The sequence below is a fragment of the Acipenser ruthenus genome, chromosome 28, assembly GCF_902713425.1.
Source record: "Acipenser ruthenus chromosome 28, fAciRut3.2 maternal haplotype, whole genome shotgun sequence".
Classification (NCBI taxonomy): domain Eukaryota; kingdom Metazoa; phylum Chordata; class Actinopteri; order Acipenseriformes; family Acipenseridae; genus Acipenser; species Acipenser ruthenus.
The window spans coordinates 15,989,250-16,013,461 of record NC_081216.1 but is presented as its reverse complement, the minus strand read 5'-3'; the positions used below and the strand labels follow the sequence as shown (position 1 = coordinate 16,013,461).

General features: G+C 36.9%; 1 protein-coding gene and 1 long non-coding RNA gene across 5 annotated transcripts in view; one reads left to right on the top strand and one right to left on the bottom strand.

The window, feature by feature from the left end:
• Nucleotides 1–24,212, bottom strand: part of LOC117434639 (potassium voltage-gated channel subfamily KQT member 1-like) — a 358,344-nt gene that overhangs the window by 141,824 nt on the left and 192,308 nt on the right. The window lies entirely within an intron of this gene.
• Nucleotides 4,160–23,582, top strand: LOC117434640 (uncharacterized). Its single transcript, XR_004549085.2, has 3 exons — nt 4,160–4,207; nt 21,904–22,066; nt 23,440–23,582. It is a non-coding gene; the product is annotated as an uncharacterized LOC117434640 (long non-coding RNA).

Sequence of the window (24,212 nt, the reverse complement as noted above, 5' to 3'; positions counted from 1 at the left end):
AAAAAATTGTTACACGGTGTTATTATTATTATTATTATTATTATTATTATTATTATTATTATTATTATTATTATTATTATTGCTGTGTTAGTCCCGGTAATCATGATATTGCTGTAGATCTGAAGAATCAAAAGCTCAACTGGAGAAAAACCAAAGTCAGGTATACAATCTGAAAAAGGCGCTCGACATGGTTTATCTTAGAAAATCACTGGACCTAAAATACACTGAAATTATGTATTTATTTTTTTACCATAAACAGGCACACTGAAACATTGTTACAATGTTGTTTTTTTCTCTTGCATATCAGTTCTCTAACACGTTGTATTTTACAAAACATTTCCACATTTAGGGCCTCAAGGAAAAGTATTAAAAACCTCTGTGGAAAGGCGTGAACGTATTTTATGTTTATTGGTTTTATGGCTTTTTCTATCTTAAATACAATTTCCAATAAAATCTTACCCACGGTGCAGGATATAAATATCCCACTGCTAATGTTTCAGTGCGGAGTGGCAGCTGCAGAGTGCTACATAAGCATCTACAGTGCCAAACCCCAAAGTCTATGCTCAACAGCCTCTCGCGTGTCTTTTATAAATCATAGTTTTATTAGGTTCCTAGTTTAGGTGATACAGTGAACATTTGTGTAAAATAGATAATAGCCCAGTCTGACCCTTTTGTATATTGGTCTTGAATCTTAGTCATGATTCAATAAATATTGCTATATTTAATTAAACGACAAACAGATGAGATTAAACGAAGTGTTCAGTTTGAGAAAGGCCTCCACCCTTTCTTACACCGCATGTTTACAATGTTTTACGATCACAACGAAGCAATGATCAACAGGACTGTCAGTTCTCCTCTGGAACCTGCATTAGATGTCGTGCCTCTCCTTTCAATTCAATGTGCTGAAATGCCAATTCATTACAACTGGCACCCTATGGGAAAGAATACAGACCCGTGTGGTTGAAAAAGTTAATTTAATATCTGTTTGCTTGTGAGACCCGTGATTCTCTCTCGTCGCTTCAGGTGCTGGCGAGTGGTCCGGGTGACGAGCCCCACATTGAAACTCTGGGTTAGTGGACTCCCTCGAGGATGAGCTCCACATTGAAACTCTGTGTTAGTGGACTCCCTCGAGGATGAGCTCCACATTGAAACTCTGTGTTAGTGGACTCCCTCGAGGATGAGCTCCACATTGAAACTCTGGGTTAGTGGATTCCCTTGAGGATGAGCTCCACATTGAAACTCTGTGTTAGTGGACTCCCTCGAGGATGAGCTCCACATTGAAACTCTGTGTTAGTGGACTCCCTCGAGGATGAGCCCCACATTGAAACTCTGGGTTTAATGGGAATATGTTTGTCTTCAAACCGCCTTTGACTGTATTACTGAGTACTTTTTTCGTAAAACTACAAAAGTGCTTATCAAAATTAATTTTCTATATTAGTGGTCTTGGATAATAACTCCATGGTCATATTGCATGAATGTCAGATGACCCCCTACAGTGAACTGGTCATTTGTAACACACATAAAATTGCATTCAAATCAAAATTATTCCAAAATCAACACATCACTCTTGTACATCCATTATCTGTACAATAAGAAATGTCTGTTAAATAAGTTCCTTCATTTTTTATGTCAAATTAAATAAATAAATTGATCCGGTGTGCAATGGTCTTTAAACAGAATTAACATGCTTTCTTACAATAAAAACAGTCAGTGACTGAATTCTCAGCAGGCCTAAAACATTTCAGTTTTAAAAGGAAGAGTTATTTCAAGCCCTGGACTGTTTATTTTCTTTTTTTTCCTATGGAAAATGTGGCTTACAGAAGTCAATATTTTTGTCATGTTTCACTGACTCCAGTGTTTCATTGGGGATTGTCCAGAAAACAAAATCCTTCCACTGCTTGTTAAACTTCTCAAAATGGTTCCAGCTAGTGCCACCTTCCTGCTATTCTTAACAGCTTAAAGAAAGAAAGAAAGAAAGAAAGAAAGAAAGAAAGAAAGAAAGGAGAGAAAGAAAGAAAAGAAATAAAGATGAAACCAGCTTGTTCTCTACCTAGCCCTGCTGAAATATTAGATGAAGTCGTTTTATATGTACTGTTTTAATGGCAGTAGTGTTGAAGGTGAAAGCAAACAGAGGTAATTATATATACCCAGTGGGTCTCTTAAACTAGTCCAGACTGCCATTGTGCTTTAGTGGCTTGGCTCCAAACTGGCAGGCCAGACAGACAAAACCACTTAAGGCGAAGACATCGCCATTTATTTGACTCCCAAATCGCTATGACAACACAGGGGTCATCGAAGATAAACACTCCAAAAATGTAAGGCCATCTACTAGACTTTGCCATTAGAGGTTTTGAGGTTGGAAGAAAAGGAGGTGCTACGACAAATTGCTCTAAAACATTAACCACTTAGGGCAAATCTTTTCCCAATAACAAATCAGCTTAAGAGCTAATGCATGTGAAACATTTGCGAAATTTGTGCCACAGGGTTTTTAATGCCCATACAAAGTAAACATGACCTTGGTTTATAGCATAATCCTTTGTATTTTAGCTTCAACAGGCTATTTTGGTTTGCCTAACAGATGGCACACTATACAGCTTGGTTGCTTGTACCCAGTTTTTGCAGCTGGGTGAAACAAGGGGTTAGACAGAAGCTACGTAACACAGAGATGCAAAGCATGCAATTTGATACTGTAATGGGCAGTGTTCTGTAATGTGATTCTGAAGGTGAGATGAGATGAGATTAAAAGTTCTATAATGAATACAGAAGAGCCTGGCACTTTTGCATAGTAGTTAAGATGCCCGCTTGTGGTATGTATTATAGAGCAGCCATATAATGACACAGGAATGTAATGCCAGGTGTTGGTATCCACGTTTATATATAAATGAAATCCTGTTCTTCAACGCACCACCATGTAGCCTGATGTCTTGAGACTTCAGCCTACCTAAAACAACTGAAATTAGTTAACCTGTTGACAACCACTTCAACAGTGTATCATTAGCCAGTGAATAATAAAGACCTGGGGTTGACATTAGACATAGGCCTAAAGTGAGTGCTCAGTATCTAACTGTATTGTGTTATCTTAACTGTGCTACAAAATCTGCTAGAGAGACTACACACCACTTTAAAACTTAGCAGCATGACCTGTCACATATCTGTCATATACTGTTGAGGTTTTTGACATCAAGATTGATCTTTGGGAGAGGCAGGCACTTAGCACTGCAAAGATAACTATGATAATTTTACTGGAATGCAGTAATGTGCATACTGTGTGCTAATATAATTCAGCAACAGCTTTGATTTGGAATGAGCCGTGAAATTATTTTGATTTTTTATAGTTTTTCATTTTATATTTCACAAATGTAATAGTATATCAATAATAGTATAGTATAAATCATGTTTTAACTACATACATATTTTTTATTAAACATTATCTTTTTTTTTTTATTATTATTATTTATTTATTTATTTTACTTTTTTACATTTTGACATACAGACCTGGCACAGAAAAATTATTTAGTTACCATAATTTTTCACTGGTGGCAGTAACAGTAACATATAGTACCCAACTCTTTAATTAACTGGCTATTTACAGTAAATACTGCCCATGCCCTTTATAAAAATACCATACGATAAAATAAATAAAAAAAAAATAGTACACTGCCCTACTATTGTGGGGCAATCTACTCATTAAAAAAAATAAAATAAAATAAAACGATAGGAATTGTATTTCAATCCCACTGCACAGAAGCAGGGCTATATTATACAGCAAGCTTGGGGTTTCTCAGTATTTAAAAAAACTAAGCAAAGCAGATTCATTCATCAAATTCATTTGAAACCCAAACCACATTTGCTCCAGTACAAAGTTTGCACAACTGAAATAAAACATACTAATACAAAATATAATCAAACAAGCCATATTTTCCCCAAAAGGAATAAACAGCTGATGCTTAATGATATCTTTTGAAAATCTGACATTATTTTGTCAGCGTAAGCTGCACACATCCCCTCATGGTCAATTCTTTGCAGCGTTGTTTAATTGTTATGCACAGTTTAGGCATTTTAGAGACAAACATCTCTTCTCTTCCATCACAATCTGAATTACCAAACAACTCGCTCCAAATTATACATCTGCACAAGTGCTAGTCAGAGCTTCAGTATCCCTTCAGACCGTGTCTATGGTAACGGCGGAGCCTTGACAACTACGATTGTAAGTATTTATTAAAAGGATTTTTTGTATAAACCTCCTCATTTAAAAATGTTTGCTTTACAATGATTTTTCATTTTATTTCATTTTATATTTGCATTTCTTTTTATTTCGTATTTGCAAAAAACACTGGGCTCTACATATATGTATGTATTCGTATGGTCTGAAAAAGAGATCATTCCAGGCTTGATAAGTACGTCTTTATTGTGGCAACTGGTAAAGAGATTTCAGTTTTAAAAACAGAACAAAACCTGACCGGCTAGCATCCCTGAACAGTTTTCTAATTCTAACAACAATATTAAGGTCATGTGTTTAATATTCTCCTTCAAAGAGAACATCTCTCAAACCTGATTTCCCTTTGCAGCAAAAAAAAGGGAGAAATGGTAAGAGACAAAAATTAGTTTTTTCAACTTGAGAAGTTGCTCAAGGATAAATAGTTTTCTAATGGCTGGGGCACCCCAGGGATTTAGATTAGCAGTCCTTTGTGTTTTCTTTTTAGGACAAAGCTTTTCCTATAAATCACCTACAGTAATATGAACCAGGACACAGCGCTGTGCCATTGCGGCTCAGATTGATGGCTTTAAAATCAATTTGAATAATAGCAGAAATGTGAAGCTTTTGTGTATGCACCTAACTCTGCAGGCTGCACCCTTCAACAATACCAACGGAAGCCATCCCTGCCCATTAATACAAATGTAAATGCTGAAAAGAGCAATGGGTGTACTTGCTAGTTAATGTCAAATAAAATATTCCTCACAGTAATGTTTTCCCCAGAGTAAAGAAACTCTATGCTTGGCTGGTTCACATTGAAAGTTTTTCAATGGAGGAGTTATTGAATTCCAATGCCACCTGGGACACTTTGTTCCCCTTTTAATAGTTTTTCATTTTAATTAACTTATTTATAAATCTGTCTACGTTATGTAAACGTCTATGAAAGTGATCATTTTTGCCTGAAGGCCAAGCTGAATTATCAAGCAGGAATGACTATTGATAATATTATGAAACATATTTTATTTATATATGAATATGTGAGCTGAATCTCTATTAGAGATTTCAAGATCTAAAAATACAAGGGTATCTACCATAGGATAGTGACTGCTAAACCCAACTGACTGGTCAACAGTACATACTGTATTCTTTTATAATTGGAAACTACTTTTTGGGGAGGACAATAAAAGCTGCTTAAAAGCTATAGATTTTAGTATATACTTTAAAATGCTGGTATATTAACTACATTGTACTTACAATTTGTTCTTAAACAGACTTATATGATCTGAAAATAAATATGGAGTTCCATTCTTACAATCACAGAATTGTGCGCTAAGTGCATGTACTAAACATTAGTAAATGGTAACTACAGTTTAACAAGTTTTTTGAAGTGTACCCTTTAAAATATCCATCATTTTTGACAACAAGAGAACTGTTTTTTGTTCTCTAAAGATGGATGAGACAATCAGAAATAATAAAAATAGTTGATTACATGATGTTAAATATAGGTGATATCTTTTTTTTATATTATGTCTCAATCTTAAAATTCTAGGTGATGCCAAACGTTTGTCCATAGCTGTACTATTCCTTTCTATTTAACCCTTTGGGTATCATGATATTGATTCTATATATCCACTTATTATCCTTTATTCTTATATGGTACATTATCCCATATTGTTTCTTCTAAAACTACACATTGTAGGCCTTTTACATTGTGAACTATGTAGTAAATTACATCACAAACACGTTAATAAACTTAAATAGAAATAAGTGACTGTAGTTACCATGGCATCAAAAGCCTATAAGTGCCTACACTGTTTGTTTTCAAACACACTTTCCCTTGACAACTGCATTGCATATTGTCCGATATTGGATTAGAGAATAGGTTAATATGTATATATGTATGTATGTATGTATGTATGTATGTATGTATGTATGTATTTATGCGTGTAAGCATGCATACTGTGTATGTATGTATGTATGTATGAATGTATGTATGTATGAATGTATGTATGTTTGATATCCCGATTGACAAATAAATCATCAATCTTGAAAATACTTGATGCAACAGATTTCTACAACTTTCTTGTTGTTGCAGGCAATGTCAACAACAATGTCAAAGACAAAACCAGTTTGGACCTATTTCTTTCCTTTTCTATCTGTTTGAAGGGTAAAGCTATTTTGGCACTTCCAGGGTTAACAAGGAGCAGGCGTCCTTAGGATTTACCCTTCTGAACGCAAGGCTCCCAAACTTGGGTCCTGGAGAGATTAGGAGGGAATTTGCTGCGGGCTGTCAGACTTCATTAAGTTAATGGAACTGGGAGCTGGCTGTCTTCCAGGACATTGTAAGGGTAAAAACAAGAATAATGGCTTTAGCTGAGGAGCGAGAGGGCTACTTTACATGATCAGGTTTCAGCTTGGCAGCAGACTGGAGTTTATTAGCCATAAATAATGACCAATCTGAATTGACTCAAGTCAGCTTCCAGGATTTATTTACGCTCTGTAAATATGTAACGTCTTTCCCAAACAATGGGAAGGATTTATATCATATACATTTTCTTTAAATACCACTCCTTGGTTATTATTTTAGTATTATTGCATTGTTCATGTTTTTTTTTTCTTCTTTGACAGTCCTTGAATCAACTCACAATTAAAACAATTAGCTTATTATAGGTATTATGTATGCATGAGTGCTTTCAAAAGGTTAGTAGTGTTATGTAATTGCTACAGCTAAATTATACTTAAATACACACTTGTATACAAACGTGTAGGTAATAAATTACATTTTGCAAGCCTTAGCACAGCAATATACTTGCATGTAAGGTATACAGTGCTATTAAAACACTTTATAACACTTTGCTATGGTAAAAGCCTAGCAGTGCAGTGTAGTAAAACATACAACAATTATATTAAAAACCATGTCAAATCATGGCAAACTATGGAAGACAATGACCACAAGAAAACTGCAAAATTATCATTCAAAAGATGGGAAATAACTAGGAAAATTCTAAATCTTAAATTGTGTCACTTGATATGTCAAGTGTTAGTTGACAATATGCTCATAAATAGAGATTAATTGAATAATGCTTTTTTGCAAGTTTGTTCTTGGTGTTAAATTGGAAGGCGGCCTCCACGGATAACACAGATGATTTTTATTGTATAGAAGTGTCCAATTAGAAGAGGACAAGATGATGAGAATTCAGATGTCCCGCAGAACCACATTACCTAAATATTCTTACATAGAAACAAGTTTCTTGTTATAAGAAGAACAATATAAGAAATATTTCATATTAAAATGAGGAACAATTTCTTATCTGGCTCCAAAGCCAAGAAAATTATTTATTTGGAGCCAGATAAGAAATTAGTTTTAATATTATTTGAAAACATTTTTCCTCTTATAAAAGAGCAACAGTCCAGTAATAAAATATGTGTTCTGAATAAGAAAAGTGTTTTTGGCACTGCAATGTCAAAGCCAGGTTGTCTATCCAAGTTTTAAGTATAAGGCTATAGAAAATGGCTAGAGACACCAGATTATTTTCAACTATCCACTCACATAAAAAGGTATGCGTTTTCCACAATGATCTATTTCAAGCCAGCAGCAGGACTAGTCAGCGCTCATTATTCACCATGGTAGCTCCACCGCCCCAATAATGAGTGTTATTTAAACAAACAGAACATTTTTACTGATTCGTGACACTGAGGAGGTACAGCGGCCCAGTGACCCATGCAATAATACGACTCTCCACGTTGCTTTCTCTACCTCCTACTGGTCCTAATATAGCATACTAATTGCGCCCTCAGGAAAAGGCCTATGTTAATAGAACATATACAATCACAGATGTTACTCGCCACCTTACAACATGAAGCCTTACCCCCATTTTGAGTTGTTTATTTTTATAACACACACCCAGCCGCTACCTACGAGGTGCTGCTGCTAAGTGCTCAGCTGTTAATAAGTCATGTTTTTCTTTAAGGTCATTTTGCCATACCTGTGGGCACTTACAGTAAAGAGCAACTTGGTATGAGTATGAAATATGACAGTTATCTTCACTAATGTATTCTTCTTGTTTAGAATGACTTTTGTATACATTTTCTGTTTCAATCATCACATCACTGTTGACTTTTTAAAACTGGGTTAAATGCACCCAAGTGGCCTCAATAGAGAAACATTTCTCTCTAAATATAGCTGGTACAACAGAGTGTAACTATTATCCCCTTCAAACACTCTGCCTCAAGTGGATGTAAGAAAAAACGCATTTGTGCTTACTGATGTATTTCTTGCATCTACTGGAGTGTTGCAGGTTAATGGTTACAGTCTTTGGTGTCCCAGCTGTACTTACAGATTGACAAGCTTGAGAGCTGTATTGTAATTATTTATTCTGCCGTTTTTTTGATTTTCTTTTAAAAATCTTACATGGGACAGCACAAATTCAGCCATACATGGTTAAGCTGTGATTCCACCAAGGGGTTCAGGTGATATAATAAACATCAAGAGCGAGTGGTTTTTTTTTTTTTTTATCTACCAAGTTACAAGTGCCCCTTACCAGAAAAACATAACACTGAAACCCCTGCAGCTGCAGTGAGTTAGTAAATAAATGAAATTCTATAGTCTACAGCCAAGCACTCATTTAAACATAGCGCTAACTTGTTTACAACTCACTTTACTGAAGTATAAACTGCCATTGAATATATGTAATACCAGAGTGTTAATTTCCATTGTGTTTCTATACGTATTGGCTAGATGATGTTGTATTCTGCTGACAGGATGTCTTGTGCCTCTTACACCTCAGAGCACGAGCATGTATAAGATGGTGCTATGATAGCAGCTATTATTGGGTTTTTCATTTATGGTGTTTATTTTTGAGGAACACACAAAAAATCATAATAAATCACTCATGTATGTAACTGACTCAGGTTCTTCATTGTGAAAACTGTTGTCAGGTTTCTTCATTTAATGCGATAGCATAAGATATCTCCAGGAACCAATAGGATATTTGGATGGAAGGTAAATATATTTAGCAACTTTCAAATGTAACCCTTGTGTATTCTTTTTATTTAAGTATTTGATTATATACACATATTTCATGTTGAATTTTAAAAATAAGTTCAGTATTAGAAATACGTTTTTCTATTTTCTTCCATGTCCCTTGTTACTGGCACATTTTTCCATTAAGTACATCGGGAGCTTCCTAATTGTCTTTCTTTTTCGTTGTACACTGAAGGAGGTTTGACATGTTCAACACTCAGCTGGCCTGCTTACTGTCATGGATGTCTCTGTCCCTGCTACAAGAATCCGAGCTGGCTCAAAATAAATACGTTTCTCTAAAAAGGTGGGGGCTATGTTACAGCATTCTGTGCGCTCCTCAAAACCAAGATCCCTAGAAATGAGCCATTGCACACTGTTCCAAATCTATTGTCTTGCCATTGCTTGTAATGATGTGGTGTGGTAGGCTTTCTTCAGATTATAATAGCTCCCAATGGAGTTTGTCAGACTTTCCTGTAAGGTTAATGAGCCCCAGTGGGTTCCCTGGGGATGACATTGGGATATTTAGGCACAGTATGTAAAGAAATGGCTCACATTCTTGCTTTTGGATTCTGTGTGTCACAGAAGCTGCATTTCAGAATAATACCCATGTACAGACAGCCAGGTACATACTGGGATCCCCCAAGGACAAACTCTAGCCCCGCCCCACCCCTGCCCCCTCCAAACATACTACAAATCAATCTGTTAGATTGGAAACTAATCGCTGCTGCAAAATATCGCATTGCTGTGGGAAACAAATAAAAACTAATAAAACTATTTATTTTATTTTGTCATTATTGTTTATGATGGCTTTGTTATACTGAAAAAAATAATACTGCACTGGATATTTTCAGCATGGGCTGTTAAAGTACTGTAGGAAAAAAAAAAAAAAATTATTATAGCATGTTTCAGAGCAATTAATCCATAATGTATGACTATAACTCACCAAGACTAGGAGAACAAGACCGCTGACCAAAACGATGAGTATTTAAACTATAAATGCAGGAAACTGCCCCAGGTTCAACACTGGTCACGCAGATCCATGCACTCATCTAAAGAATGTCAGGCATTACACTAGCAACATCTCCCCCTTGAGTATTAAGGGAAAAACAAGCCAATTAATCTGCTGGTTTGAGGGCGATTTTAAAGATTGCTGTTATATAACTTATCGTTAACTTTAAACATACAATCATAAGATCTTCAATATTGAAAGAAACTAAATGTAGGAACAACTTTTTGACAAAGAAGTGTATTTAGTAGTTTTTGTACATCATTTGTCAAAACATATGCCTACTTTAACTTTTTTAGTACAACAATGCATACAACTGTATGTAATACGATTTAATAAGAATTGCTATGTTAGCTCCTACAGGCCATGCATATGTTATTTATACACCCTACTGCTGCAAGTAGTAAAAAAATGGAAAACTAAAACTAACTTAACTGTCAACGAGATCTGCTTTCTAATAAAGTTTAGTGCACAGAAGGCCGGACTTTGATAAAATTGATAATATTCCTTTTAAAAAACACTTATGAATTATATTTTAGTGTAAAACTTAATGTGACCATGGGATGCTACAGCTTTAAAGAAGGTCTTGTAAGTTAGTGTATTTCCTTATTAGATGCTTCCCACTATCCTGAATTCATTACACTGAATTTGCTGGATCTGTCATTTTGCAGTAGAGCATTTTACAGAAACATAAATCTTACTTTAAATTCAAATGGGCAGATCATGCAGTTTTTGCTGGTTCTAAGCATACTAATTTGGATCTTAGGGCTGAAATGTATTTCCAGATTATTATTGTCTGAAACAAAGGGTTAAGTCGTGGCACTCCACATTACATCACAAAGGTTCTGATCATCTCATTCCGTTTGAAACGAAAGACATACAAATTGTGTGCCGATCCACACTTTAGCCTCAAATCAACGTTAAAGAAGTGATGCTGATCGGCTATGCTGAATTGTGGTCTCTAGTTGGTCCTAGGCCTGGGAACAATTGGGACTTTCATGTTTGCTAACAATTCCAGCAAAATAGACAGACTTTTATGAAGGCAGGGAAGCATATTGAGCCCAGAGGTGAAGCTGTTTGTGCTTTCCTACCTAACTTCAGGAAATCAGCTTTGAGAAGCTATACACTGGGAGTTAGTAAGCATGGACAAGCAGAAATAATAAATACAGAACAAACTTAACACATAACAGGATGTAAACAGGTGAGAAGTGACATATTAAAACACTGTAGTGATATTCTTCCACCTATGAAGGCCTGGGCATTAACACAATCACCACACAGTTTGTCAGCTTGTCTAAAAAGGACGAGGACTGGTAAATGGAGAATGAACTGCTTAAGACACCGCCAGGGCAAACAACATTTAAGGATTATATTTTTCAGTATTTATTTTTAGACTTTTTTGTGAAACAGTCCTAAAAGTGAATTAACCTAGAGATGTATTTTTTGCATTTCAGATAATATTAAAATGAGGAACAATCAAAGCAAACCAGTCCTCAAGTTAAAGCCCTTGGCTGAGACTTGAAACCACAGCACAGTACTGATAGACTAAATAACTGTGGTAAATCTGCAGTGTACAACTCAACTATTACTTGAACCGTGTACTCAAACACAGGTGCAAAAGGTACATAATTAGGCAGGTGACTGTAAAGTAGGGTTGGAACAATAATCGATTATCGTGATATTATCGATAATGTTTTTGCATCGATAATTGTATTGCGTTGAAAAATAATTATCGATAATCATTTTATCGTCTGTTACCCACTATGATATGCTTGTGTGTAACAGTAACTCTGCATTGAAGCATTAAGACAGGACTTAACTGTCTGCGTGAGACGCAACACGTGATCTGTGCGCGCTGCGTAGTGGGAAGTTGTAACATGTGACGTAAGATTCACGGAGTAAAGGCAAACGTTTGAGCTAATGGCGATGGCAACTGCAGAAACTACGAAACCTTCCGAAAAGATTTTAGAAAAAAGAAACAGCATCAGTCCTGTGTGGCAGTTTTTTGGAGTGACAGAAAGTGATCCGCAAGGTAATAAGCCCGTCTGTAGGCAGTATGGAAAAGCTGATATTTTTTAATCGCAATTTATAATTTGTTTGTTTGTTTTTTTTTAAACACTTTTTTTAATAAGTAGCCTATATTTCAAAAGTTTAAAAGCTACCAAAGATTTGGTTATATTTAGGGGTCTACTTAAATCGCGGTAAATTTACGTATTTTTCACGGGTATGTTGCGGAATAAAATTAGGATTTCGAGGTCATTTCGCGGACCTGTTTAAACATTAAATAAACCCAAGTAGACAGTATTTCAGAACACTATAAAGCCTAAAAATAGTGGTACTTGCTTCATTTCTAAAACAGAGTGCTGGCATTTGTTAAAGGCGAGTATGCAGCATCACCTGCAGTTGACTTGCCCATACATTGAGACTGCGCGTTCTGCATCCACTGAATTGCTGGAAGTTAAGGCAAAGCTTTGTCAAGTTATACAGATGTGGAAATCGATTAGAAACAGCCCAAAAACTCGGTTACACAAGGGCATCTGGCATACTTTAATAAAGGCAATGTATGCAGCACGTTCGTTGTCATGTTATTTGTCCCATCCAATCATTTATTTTATTAGTACCGAGTCAAAACAAAGAAGACGTGGCTATTCGGGTCTAAAATTCCAACTGTAATGTAAGCAGCAGGTTGAAGCGAGGTGGCTGTGCTGGATCGTTTTAGTACTGATTTAACTTGCAGACAGGAATACTTCTTGTCTGTGCAGACTTTCCAGTTTGGTTTCTGAAAGCTGTTTATTTTACGTTCTGTTCAGCAGCCTCTGAAGTAGCCGTTTGTTTAATGCGTGATTTTGAAGCTATATAGCAATCGATCGTACTTTCTCCAAATTCACATTAAGATATGGAAAACAATTACCTCTGTCTGCATGTAGTTTCTTTGTGAAATATCTTTAAACGATCATCAGCCGAAATATACTTTGCTTTTTTTGTCGTCCATATCTACTATTTTCCCTCCAATGCTGAAAACTAGATTTTAGCAACCTAAATGAAAACAATGCAGCACCTTTGTCCCGCCCTCTCCTGCACAGTACAGATCACATAAAATCAGTAAAGACGCACTGATAGGCTGAAAACTTTGTCATTTGAATAGTAAACAAGAACGTTAACTGCTTTGGAGAAATTATTTTGTAAATGTTACTTGTGGACATTTTTTTTTTTTTTGCTTAAACTTAAACTGCAATGCACACGGGACGACGAAGGAATAAAAATGGGCTATCTACAGAAGGAAGATACATAGTTTGCATCGCTTGTGTTGTGCAGTAGTTCATTTAAACGAGGTTTCTTTTTTTCTCTCTCCGTACTTGTTTGTATGCATTGGCCCCTAAGAGGTGAATTTTGCGGTGACCCCTCAATTTCACGATTTCCGCGAAATCGCGAATTAGGTAGGTCCCTAGTTATATTATTTGTGCTTTTTTGTAACCAACCATTGTTTCATAACTTTTATTAAAGATGCTGGTTTTATTTCTTCTAAACTCATAGAGGCAGTTGTCATATATAGCTTTAAATTTGATAAATTCCAAGACATTTTACATGTTATTTTTTCAGCCGATAATCATGATTATCGTGATAATTTACAGCCGATAATCGATAACTGAAAATGTCATTATCGTCCAACCCTACTGTAAAGTGTCCTTCATCTTGCACTTACTAGAAGAGTTAACCTTTATTGTATAATGCACAAAAATATCTGTTGTTTCTATCAGTTAACCTTTTCAAGGCCAAGCCTTGAAAGTATTTTGGGCCTGTCGTTTCACAGCGCCGCCTGTTTTGTTTTCCAGTTGCATAATTTAAAATGATGCTGAATTGTGATCTGTGTGTACTGATAAGCTTAAAACAGTCACATGGACTGAAGGGAAGGCTCGATGAACTTTGAACCCAGATGAGATTGTAGTTAGGAGTGAAAGCAGACACAGCTAATTTTGTGAGAAGTAAATGATTGCGCAAGATAGGCACCCAGGCTGCAATGGAGCTGGTTCTTAAAAACAACAACAACAAAAAACAGCTCAGGATTCCAGCATAGCATTCTAAACCCGGCTTTGAAAGGGTTAACTACACTCGTTTGGCCTTTTTAACATTCTTGTCTTAAATTCAATCATTGTTCAGTACCACTTTTGGGTTGTAGAAGAAGACGTAAGCCTCTCTTTATTCATGGAAGCAAACCAGAACAAATTAGAGGATGTACTATACATATGTTTACACAAACCGAAAATGCAAGGGGGATACCAAGATAGAAATGCAGAACAAGGGAGCAGAATTCAAGCAAGATAAATATGACTGAGACTTCCCTTTTAAGATATGAGGTACACAAAGATTATAAATCAAAGGGTTTGCATAGCCACCAAAGTAAAATGTGTGTTACTGAGGGTAAATTATAGGATGCCATGTGTAAAAAAACATAAATCTTGTATTTTTTCCCAGTTACAAGATAAATCTTAACAAGATTTAACATTTAGCTAAATATTTACTGGCCAGCTAAATCTGGAGTTTGTATGCAAATGAGCCCCGCCCACTTTGTGCTTTCACACGATTAGATTGGCTCTTGTAATGCTAATTGGAAAATATGCAAAATCCAGCATTACAAGGGTCAATCAAATCACGTGAAAGCACAAAGCAGGGGGAGCTCATTTGTATACAAACTCCAGATTTAGCAGGCCAGTTAAATATTTAGCTAAATGTTAAATCTTGTTAAGAGATTTAAGATTTAGTTAAATATTTAGCTAAATGTTAAATCTTGTAACTAGATTTATAAATTATATCTGAATGTACACATTTAAAAAAATATTTATTTATTTTCACAACATTTATAAATCTGGGGGAAAAATACAATATTTAAGTTAACATGATTTACACATGGCACCCCATACAATTAACACAGAGGTATATGTTTGCCTTTGCAGAGGTAGCTGGTTGTAGATTAGACATGCTCCACATGTATATGCACTTTACAAATGCAAGCTTTTAAATACCAATCCGACCCCTCTCTTCAAATAGCAGCTATACTCTTGGGTCTGGGACCTAGTATGCAATGATATACATCTCTCCATACATTAGAATACACTTTAAAAATACAGTTACATTAACTAAACGTAGCTACACTGCAGTTACCATTTCCTGTACTTTTATTTAACAAAGTATTTTTTCAATAATGTAGCTTTATTGTAAGAACGTGTATTAAATAATGTAACACAAGTGTAAGTACAGTGTATATGTAGTGCAGTTAATGTTCCTGTATTTTGAAGTGTATCTAATATTTCTAAATAGTGAGATACTATTCCCACTAAAGAGGATTAGAAATCCTTTTGATTACAGCACAAAAAAAAATAAAAAAACTTCCTAGGAGACGTCCAATTATAGAAACCAAGTGAGAGTTAGTACCACCGTGATTTGACAGACTGATGGGAACATTCAGGAAAACTTTTTAAAGATCTTTTTTTTTTTAAACCATTTTGCTTACATACTTGGGAATAACTTTGCAACAATGAAAATGACTGGGGGGGGGGGGGGAGTATTTAAAAAGCTTGTGTTGCAATTTGATTATTTCATTATTGTACATGCAGAGGCTTTCCTTCGCACTCACTGATGTGGGAACTCCCCATCTGGTCTGCAAACTATACGGCTTCCTTTCCCATCCCCTGGTTCAGAGTGAGAGATATAGTCCCATGACCTGGGAGGTCACCATCTGCTCACTTACACTGGCACAATGCCTACTCCGCTCGAGGTAATGCCACCAACCTTTCCTCCAATTCAACAAGAGACGTCTGAACCCCAGCAATGCGTTTGCACACAATGGGCGCTGGGTCCCGCTGGGATCTGAGCAAAGATACTACCAAGGGGCTCCCAGAACTTACAGTAGTCTGGGATTCCATGCCCATAGACATGCACAGTCTCGCTGGAGCACAAGGTCATTCTGCATAAACAAAACACTCAATTCTTGTTAAGTGGCTAATGTAGCCTATTAGCGAGCCATTGTGTCAGACTGTTCACCCCCCCAGCCCTCCTGCTCCCCTCAAACCCCTTTTAATGTCATCTGACACATCCACTCCAGAAGGACATTTCTTCACAATCATTATTCAAGCCTCAGGAGTGCGCTTAAGAATAGTGAATGGCTCCCAGATGTAATAAAAAAAAAAAAAAGAAATGTCATACCAACTACAACAAGTGCAATAAACATTTTATCCAAGTGCTTCCGGTCTGCAGGGCAATTATCTTTCATTCCATCAGCTGTTACTTGGTCTAAACTGCAAGTAAACAATGATTTCTTGCACCTAAAGCAGCAAACAAATGCTTACCTCTCACTAACTTTATTAACATTATTTCTCCACCCACATTTATTGTCCCAAGTATCTTCTGGCTTTTAACTTTTTACGTCAATGCAGGATATGCAAATAAATAAATAAATAAATAAATTGATAACCAACAATTTCAGACTAATTTTGCTTAACATTACCATCAAATATTTTCTGGGTGATTTAAGAAAAACACATGGTCTAAAAACTTGATAACCCATGAACATTTCAGCTTACTGAAAATAGTATTCTGTTGGTAATGTACAAAACAAGGAGAGTTTATCTAAAGAAAATTACAATCTGGGATTATCTACTTTTTCCAAGACACCCTCAGATGTTAAGATGTCAACCTTGCCAAGGTTATCCAACCTACGTTTCACAACCTGAGCGGCAAGGTGGTTAACACCCTTCTACAAGTGTACCACAGCTAAAGCATAGTAAAGTGAGGCATGGTAAAACACAGAGAGGTATGGAGACACACACTGAAAATCATGGCAAACCATCAAAAGCTATCATAAATGCCCATGGAATTTATTGGGGAATGAATGGGAAACTTATAGAAAATCAAAACATAATCTAGTTCCTTAAGACTTTGAACCCAAATGCCTATGTGCAGGCTCTTATCTGGAGATTCCATGGCTAGCTCACTGTATCGCAATAACCATCTTCCCTGCCAGTTCTCATTATTGGCTGGATTTGATCTCCTCTTACAATGTGCCCATCTGTTCTCTTCCATACTTGGTCCTTTTGAAAGTTTGACATTCATTCCCGTCCGCATAGCTACAGGCACCTGAAGCTGATGGGCATGATTATGAGCTGCTGTCTCTAACTCACAGAGTGCAACAGACTGTCATGGGAATATATGAAGTAACTAAACTGTCCTCAAACAAAAAGTGCATCTGGGGGTATTTGATGAAAACCTCCTGTCCATGTAAAGCATACAAGTGTATCAGTTTAATCAAACAGATTTCATCCTAGTGATTGAATACATCTGTTCTAAACCATATCAAAAGATACTGGATTATATGGTGTGCAGAGTTCTAAAGCAAAGCAGATGACCAGTGAGAATGGATACACTACATATAAAGAGGCTATACCATGAACGAATAAGCCTAAGGGGGGCCGAGTGGGTTGTTTACGGCTGTCATCAAGAGTGAGATAACCATAGCTCTCCATAAACGTTTATAGGGTATTCTGCATGGAAAAGAAAATATGTTTGAGCTAAATTAAATAGCTGAGAATTACTTTGCTTAGATCAAGCTCTGCATCTGCTTACAAATGCAGTGCAATTCACTCATTCCCTTGTTGGATTTGAATGAATGCAAGATAGATTCCAAAATGAGACCCAGTTAAAATGAGTTTGGTAGACAGTAGTGCAAATCACAAAATAAACACATAGTTGGTCCAACTGGCACTTGGCTCCCACTAAAAACTTAAAATCCTGTTTAAAACTCAATAAAGAAAGATGTCTTATCCCTCAAAAAATGTGAAGGTTTTCTTCTCTAACAGCAGGAAGTCCACACTATTTATTTTACAATATCTAACCACGATGACCTTATCTAACACAATATTCGCTTAGCTGGGAAGCCCCTAAGGTGGCAGTGCTTCACAGACTAATTGAGAGACCTGTGGTAGATATTAAGATTGTTTCGACTGGCTTGGTTTCTCCTCCACTGATAACAGCTGTCCTTGTAAAGACCTATTAGGTGTATAAAAATGCACCAACAATTTCAACAGAAAAATACATCATTTTAAACTGTAAGAACATGATCCAACTGTTAAAAAAAAAAAAAAGCAGACCAGACTAGCAGTAGATAGTTTTGATACAGTAATGGTTATTTTAGATTGCGCTCTGTATTGAGGCCAGTCAACAAGAAGTACCCTTATAGGGGGTGGCTTTACTGCTAAAGGTACATAGACTTTAAAGAACCAGAGTACCAGATTGTTTTGATCATTTAAAAAGTTACCAGTTTAGTAGCACCAAACCAAGCACAGAACTGAAGTTGTGAATATATCCAAACGCTGCTGAGCAGTGCTATGGTACCTACTTTGAGAACAAGCCTGTAAACTCAATTACAACCATAGGACGTTGAAATGACAAACATTTTCTTCGGTTTCATTAAAGCTGAGCTGAAAAAACTGGCAGAGATCTAAGTTGAGGACAGCCATTCTCAAAAACTGTACAGGCTATGTGAGCATCTGGGTGAAAATGAGTGACAGAATGTCAGAGTGTAAAATGCTGTAAGTGTCACTGGGGTTATTGTGTGTGGGTCTTTGTGTAGGGATGGCACTTGTCTTGGTTTCCAGAGATAATGAAACTCTTAACCTCGCCTTATGCTGCTCTGTGACATCTCGTCACAAACAATATCCTCATTGAAATGCACACAGATCATGGCTCCCTGAGCCCGCCTGATTATCATATATTGGGTGGTCTCTAATGAGTTCATTGGGTTAATGAGGGTTTGTGTAAGGTGGAAACCCTCTGTTTTGTCCTGCCTTGTACATGGGCTGCCCTCGACATCCAAAAGGCCAATTAAAGCCCATTGTATCACCCGGCAAAGGCACTTGCTGTCCGCCACACCATTCACTGGCATTGTAAGCCACTCCCTCCACACAATAATCCCCTTGCTCTGTCTACTCATACATTTTTAGTATCTTGTAAAAGACATCAACGTACATTGTGAAAATTCAGGTCACACGGGCAGTAACTTGCACATTTCCATTTGTAAAAAAAATAAATAAAAAAAATAATAAAGAACAGTTTTGCAGAACAACTGAAGGTTGAGAACTTTCCGCTTCTGAGAGAACTCGGGTTAATCAAAGTCTAAATTCCTTACGTGTACTCCATAGGAAATGTAAATATCTAGCTATAGATTTTTACTTCCAATCCATTTTATGAAATGGAATGAAACTTTCATTTCAATTGCTTTTCATTCACAAGGAATCTCAAAGTTTTTTTATAAACCACAACTGAAACTGAGCAACTAATAAAGAAGAGGGTTGGAAAACAATAGCCATTTTGCACCTCCTCACCACACAACAATTACAGAGGTAGACTGAGACCAGCAGAACCCATTTCACATGGGTGAACAGGGGATGGAATTGATCCAAGGCCGAATAGAGAAGTGCTCTAACCACACCACCACTTCTCTGCTGCTTTTGCTTTCCTTGCTATCGCAGGATTCAGCTAAATGCAGTAGATTCCTCAAAACCTCCTCTCTTTGTTTCCTATATATTGGCTACGCTCCATGTTCTTTTGAGGAGAGACATTAGGGATTTTAAAAAAGTGTTTACTGACAATGTGTTTGAAAATGTGTTGGGTTTATAGAACAATTTGCAATGCTGTAGTAGTTAAACACTGGATAATACAGACTATTTTCTTGTGCCTTGAGTAGTTCACATAAAATGTTATGTTGTATAAATTAAAGAAGTTTTATCTACTTCCTCCCTTTTAAGTGAAACCATTTACAGGCTGCTCCTTCTGATTTAGCAATACAATCTACAATCTAAAGTTTAAACTTATAACCAGGGACAGCGTAAAAAGTACAACTGACTCAAATCCATTAGTTTTATCAGCATCTATTAAGAGTAAGTAGCTGGGTTTCAAAAAATACAGTATTACACATCCCAACGTGTTGCTAATACGGTTTAAATAATGTACCTGTAATTTTTTTCATTATTAACATCCTGACAACTTTTTACACGTATAACTTTTCAAAATATCTGCTTTAGTGCACTGATAGTGTAAGGATTGTGGCCCACATTGTCAAACAGGTAACACAGCAATAACGATCCATGATGTGGTACGGAACAGAAAAGCCAGAGCAATTCTTGTTATGTTTTTTTTTTTATTATTTTTTTTTTTATTGCTTTTCCTGATTTAGAGGACAGATCTCAATCCCCTGTGCACTAGAGCGGACATTTTGAAAAGAGCTTTGAAACAGACTTTAAAGTTGTAAGTGTAAAAAGTTGTCAGGATGTTAACAATGAAAAGAAAAATGACAGGTACGTTATTTAAACAGTTGCAGCAACACTTGGGGACGTATAACGCTATATTTTTTTGGAACCCTACAACATTCCTTTACAGAGCTTCGATTGAACTGCTTGTCTGTCAACCGGCAGCTTGCTTCCTTGCAAAAGGCCTCACAGCCCACAACCCCTTTCCACACCTGTGCAAATTGACAGCAGCATTTCCAGTTTGCTTAGGGAGATCTCGGCACACAACGGCCTCTGAGCCCTGCTGACCATTGGAGCTGCCTCAAACACAGGCTGGCTTGTTATTACTGTTTGAAGAGCAGCGCTACCAAGGTGCAAAAACCCTTGAGCGAGTCACTCAGTGACGGTTTGGAAGGCGCCCTGTCTCTGATAGTGTTTAGAAATGCATTACTGTCCTTTACTTGTGGTTTAGGGTTTGATGAGTCATTAATTACAGTTCTCTGAGCAGATCTAGGCAAAGCAAACAGACAAGTTAGCTATTGTTTTAGCAAGAATGTGTTCTCTTTTAACACCAGGTCTGTGGTTATTTTTTCTTTAAAAATTCCTAGTACAAAAATAATTAGATTTTGTACAACCTAACAGCTACAAAACGCAGTCTGGAACACATTTATGCTTGTTTTTTAAAGTTTTCTTCAAGCTTGCACCCTCGGAAAACACACAAAAAGGAAATATAAAAGTCTGAGGATAACTTGCAAAATCCATCCACTTAACTGTATAATCAAGTAGACAAACATTTGGGCTAATTCCTTTAAAAGACATAGCTGAGACTTTGGTCAACTTCAGCTTTTCTTTTTTTTTTTTTTTTTACCTCAGAAGTTCTACATGACTGTTTGAAGTTAGGAATAACTCTGTATCTGGTTAATACAGCTTGCTCACTGCTTGTGTTTGGGTTCTTATACACATTGACTGATGCCTTTCAGAAGTCACAGTCCTCTGTGGCTATTGTCTTCAAACGAAACCGAGTCTTTCTAGCTAACCTTCTTCTGTAGGCCCACATTTGTTGGATGTCATTCCGTGAAATGTGAAAGCAGTTTCAGTTTGAATATTTTGGGTTTCTAGCACTAAAACTCACCGCCAAAACATTGACTTGTGTTTCCTTTAACCACCTTGTCTACCACAGAATACTTTTTACCAGATGTCACCCTACTGTGCTCAGTGCGTGTCGAGAGACACTGATTGCTTTAGCATGCACTCACTTGAGGGCACGAATAAATTTGCTGGATTTATGATATTAAAATTTGAAAAAAAAAATTAAAATAAAAGTGGGTTCTGGACGCAAAAGCTGCGTTTCACCAAGTGTAATTTCTGACAGTTTCAACGCTTTTTTTATTTTTATTGGCAGGTTCAATAAAAGCCAGATGCTGGCTTTTCTGGGTCCTATAGGTGATGACAGGCCTTCATTAACTGCTGGTTAAAGCACGCTTCTAATCCCCAGGACCCCCTAGAAGCATATGTAAAGAAACAGGCACTGCGAAGATGTGTGGCTTATCAAAAAGACACTACAGGTATATAAAAATTACCATTGCCAATAAGGTGCAGGTCCACCATTGGCAGCCAGGATTGCACTAAACAACGCAATCCTTTTGACACCTGTGAAACACTACTTGCATCTTGAATACCGTAGCACCTGCCAAAAAACATCTTCCTCAGGCCTCTAGTGCCCCGAGTACAGCATAGTACACTAGGCTTTGACACGAGTGGGTTTTAGATGCTGTGACCTTGAGTGAGGGGAAAATCATTTTGGATCTTACAGCTTCCTAACTGTATTTCTTTTATAATATATAGTTGTAATGCTGATTCAAGCCATCTGATACAAGCTATCTGATACAAAGACGATACAACTTGAATGTTCATAGATTACTGTAGTTATTCCGCGAATGAGGATGGCCAAAAGGGTATACTATACAGTATATTTTCACACCTGCCTCTGGCAGAAGCCACAACTCCTGCGTGCTTTTGAAGCAAGTCTTTAAGGAAGATTATTCAGAGAAATAACCCACTCCCCAATTCCTTTTCAGTGGTGTACGGAAGGGGGGCTTTTGAATATAGCAGTGCTCATTTCGGTCACACTTCTGCTGACTCTGTGTGTCCCCAGAAAAGTGCTTTGATCACAATTACAAGTCTCACACCACAAAGACCGAGCCCAGCTACAAAGGAACTGCAGTACTGCTCATTTTGAATGAGGGTCCCTAGCCACCAGGCTTCTCCTCTACCAGTGGGGTCGCAAACGCTGAACACTGATAAGAGCGTAGTGTTAGAGTTTCTGCTTAACTCTCCTTCGGCACATTGCAATATCTTGTTTAGCTTATTTAGGAAAAAAGCCCCCCACACAAACTACACTGGGTTTTAAGTTTGAAGTATAATGTCATTAAGAATTAAGTGCAGCCTTACACCAATCCCCTAGCACTACAATAGCAATTATTAAGCCCATAAACAATTCTAGCTATGGGATCATGTACAGCTGGTCTGAAGGTTCTTAGATGGTTACTATCCCATTTAAACAATAGTGAAAGAAAGACAGAGAGAAAAAGAGAGAGAGAGAGACAGCGAAAGAAAGTCCCCTCCAACAACTCACTGAAAAAAATGAAATAGTGACAGACCTGAATACCTTTACTATCTATACAAACAAATGCTGTAGTGCATCATAGTGGATCAAATCTACCCAACAGTTCTGAACTTGTACCCTAATGGCGATGGCTACTTTCAAGACAATAATGTAGCATGACACAGACTTCAGGCATCTTCAATGGCCAATGAAACAAAAGAACAGCTTATTGCATAAGTTACATTTCATGTTTTAAGGTTAAGAAAACAGTTATTGTGCTTACATTGTTTAAAATGTTCAGTTATTCACATGGCTATTTTTCTTTTTCTTTAGTGATGAAGATCCAAACAGTACATTGTTGTCTACAATCAATCAGCACCCCACTTTCCTGTTAAATTCTGAATAAAAATGGGCAATGCTGGGAAAATCAGGCACCACAATATTTTTGATAGAACTTTACAATAACAAGTCTAATGTGCGTCACAGATTATCATGATTAAAGGACGTCTCGCAGCGATGCTCTTGGTTTGTTTTCATTATCACAGTAAACACGGCTTCAGAAACCTCTAATTGAGTAGGAAATTAACAGTGTAAACAAAGCTCCGTTCGAGTGGGACATTTTCTGCTTGGTTAGCCGTGGTCCGGCAAATTTAGGCCTGTGTTTACGGAAAGGGCGTGTGAGATAAAGAGGGACCCATCAAAATGAAAACATAAATAAAAAACCTTATCTAGTTTAATGAATTCTGAGACCTAGTTAGGAAGGGATGGGTTAATAAACCACAGAGAGGTTCATATAAACACTTCCGCCCTTTATATAAAATCCACTAGGGCTTTCTCTCAGGGGTTTCATTAACTCCCATATTAGCATTACTAAGAACAATGCAAACCTGTTGAAGAGTGGCGTTATTAAGACCCATTGCCAGGACGTGAAAGAATTCTCCATTAGGTATTTTCATATACACTGTGTGGTTCAGGTCCATCCTGGATTACTAAGGATTGGTTCATTTTCTGCTGTAAATATAGTGCAAGTACAGGAAGTCTTTAGGTTCCTGTGGTGGAAAAGATTTACAACTTCCATTTCCTAAGATATATGATGAAAGCATTAG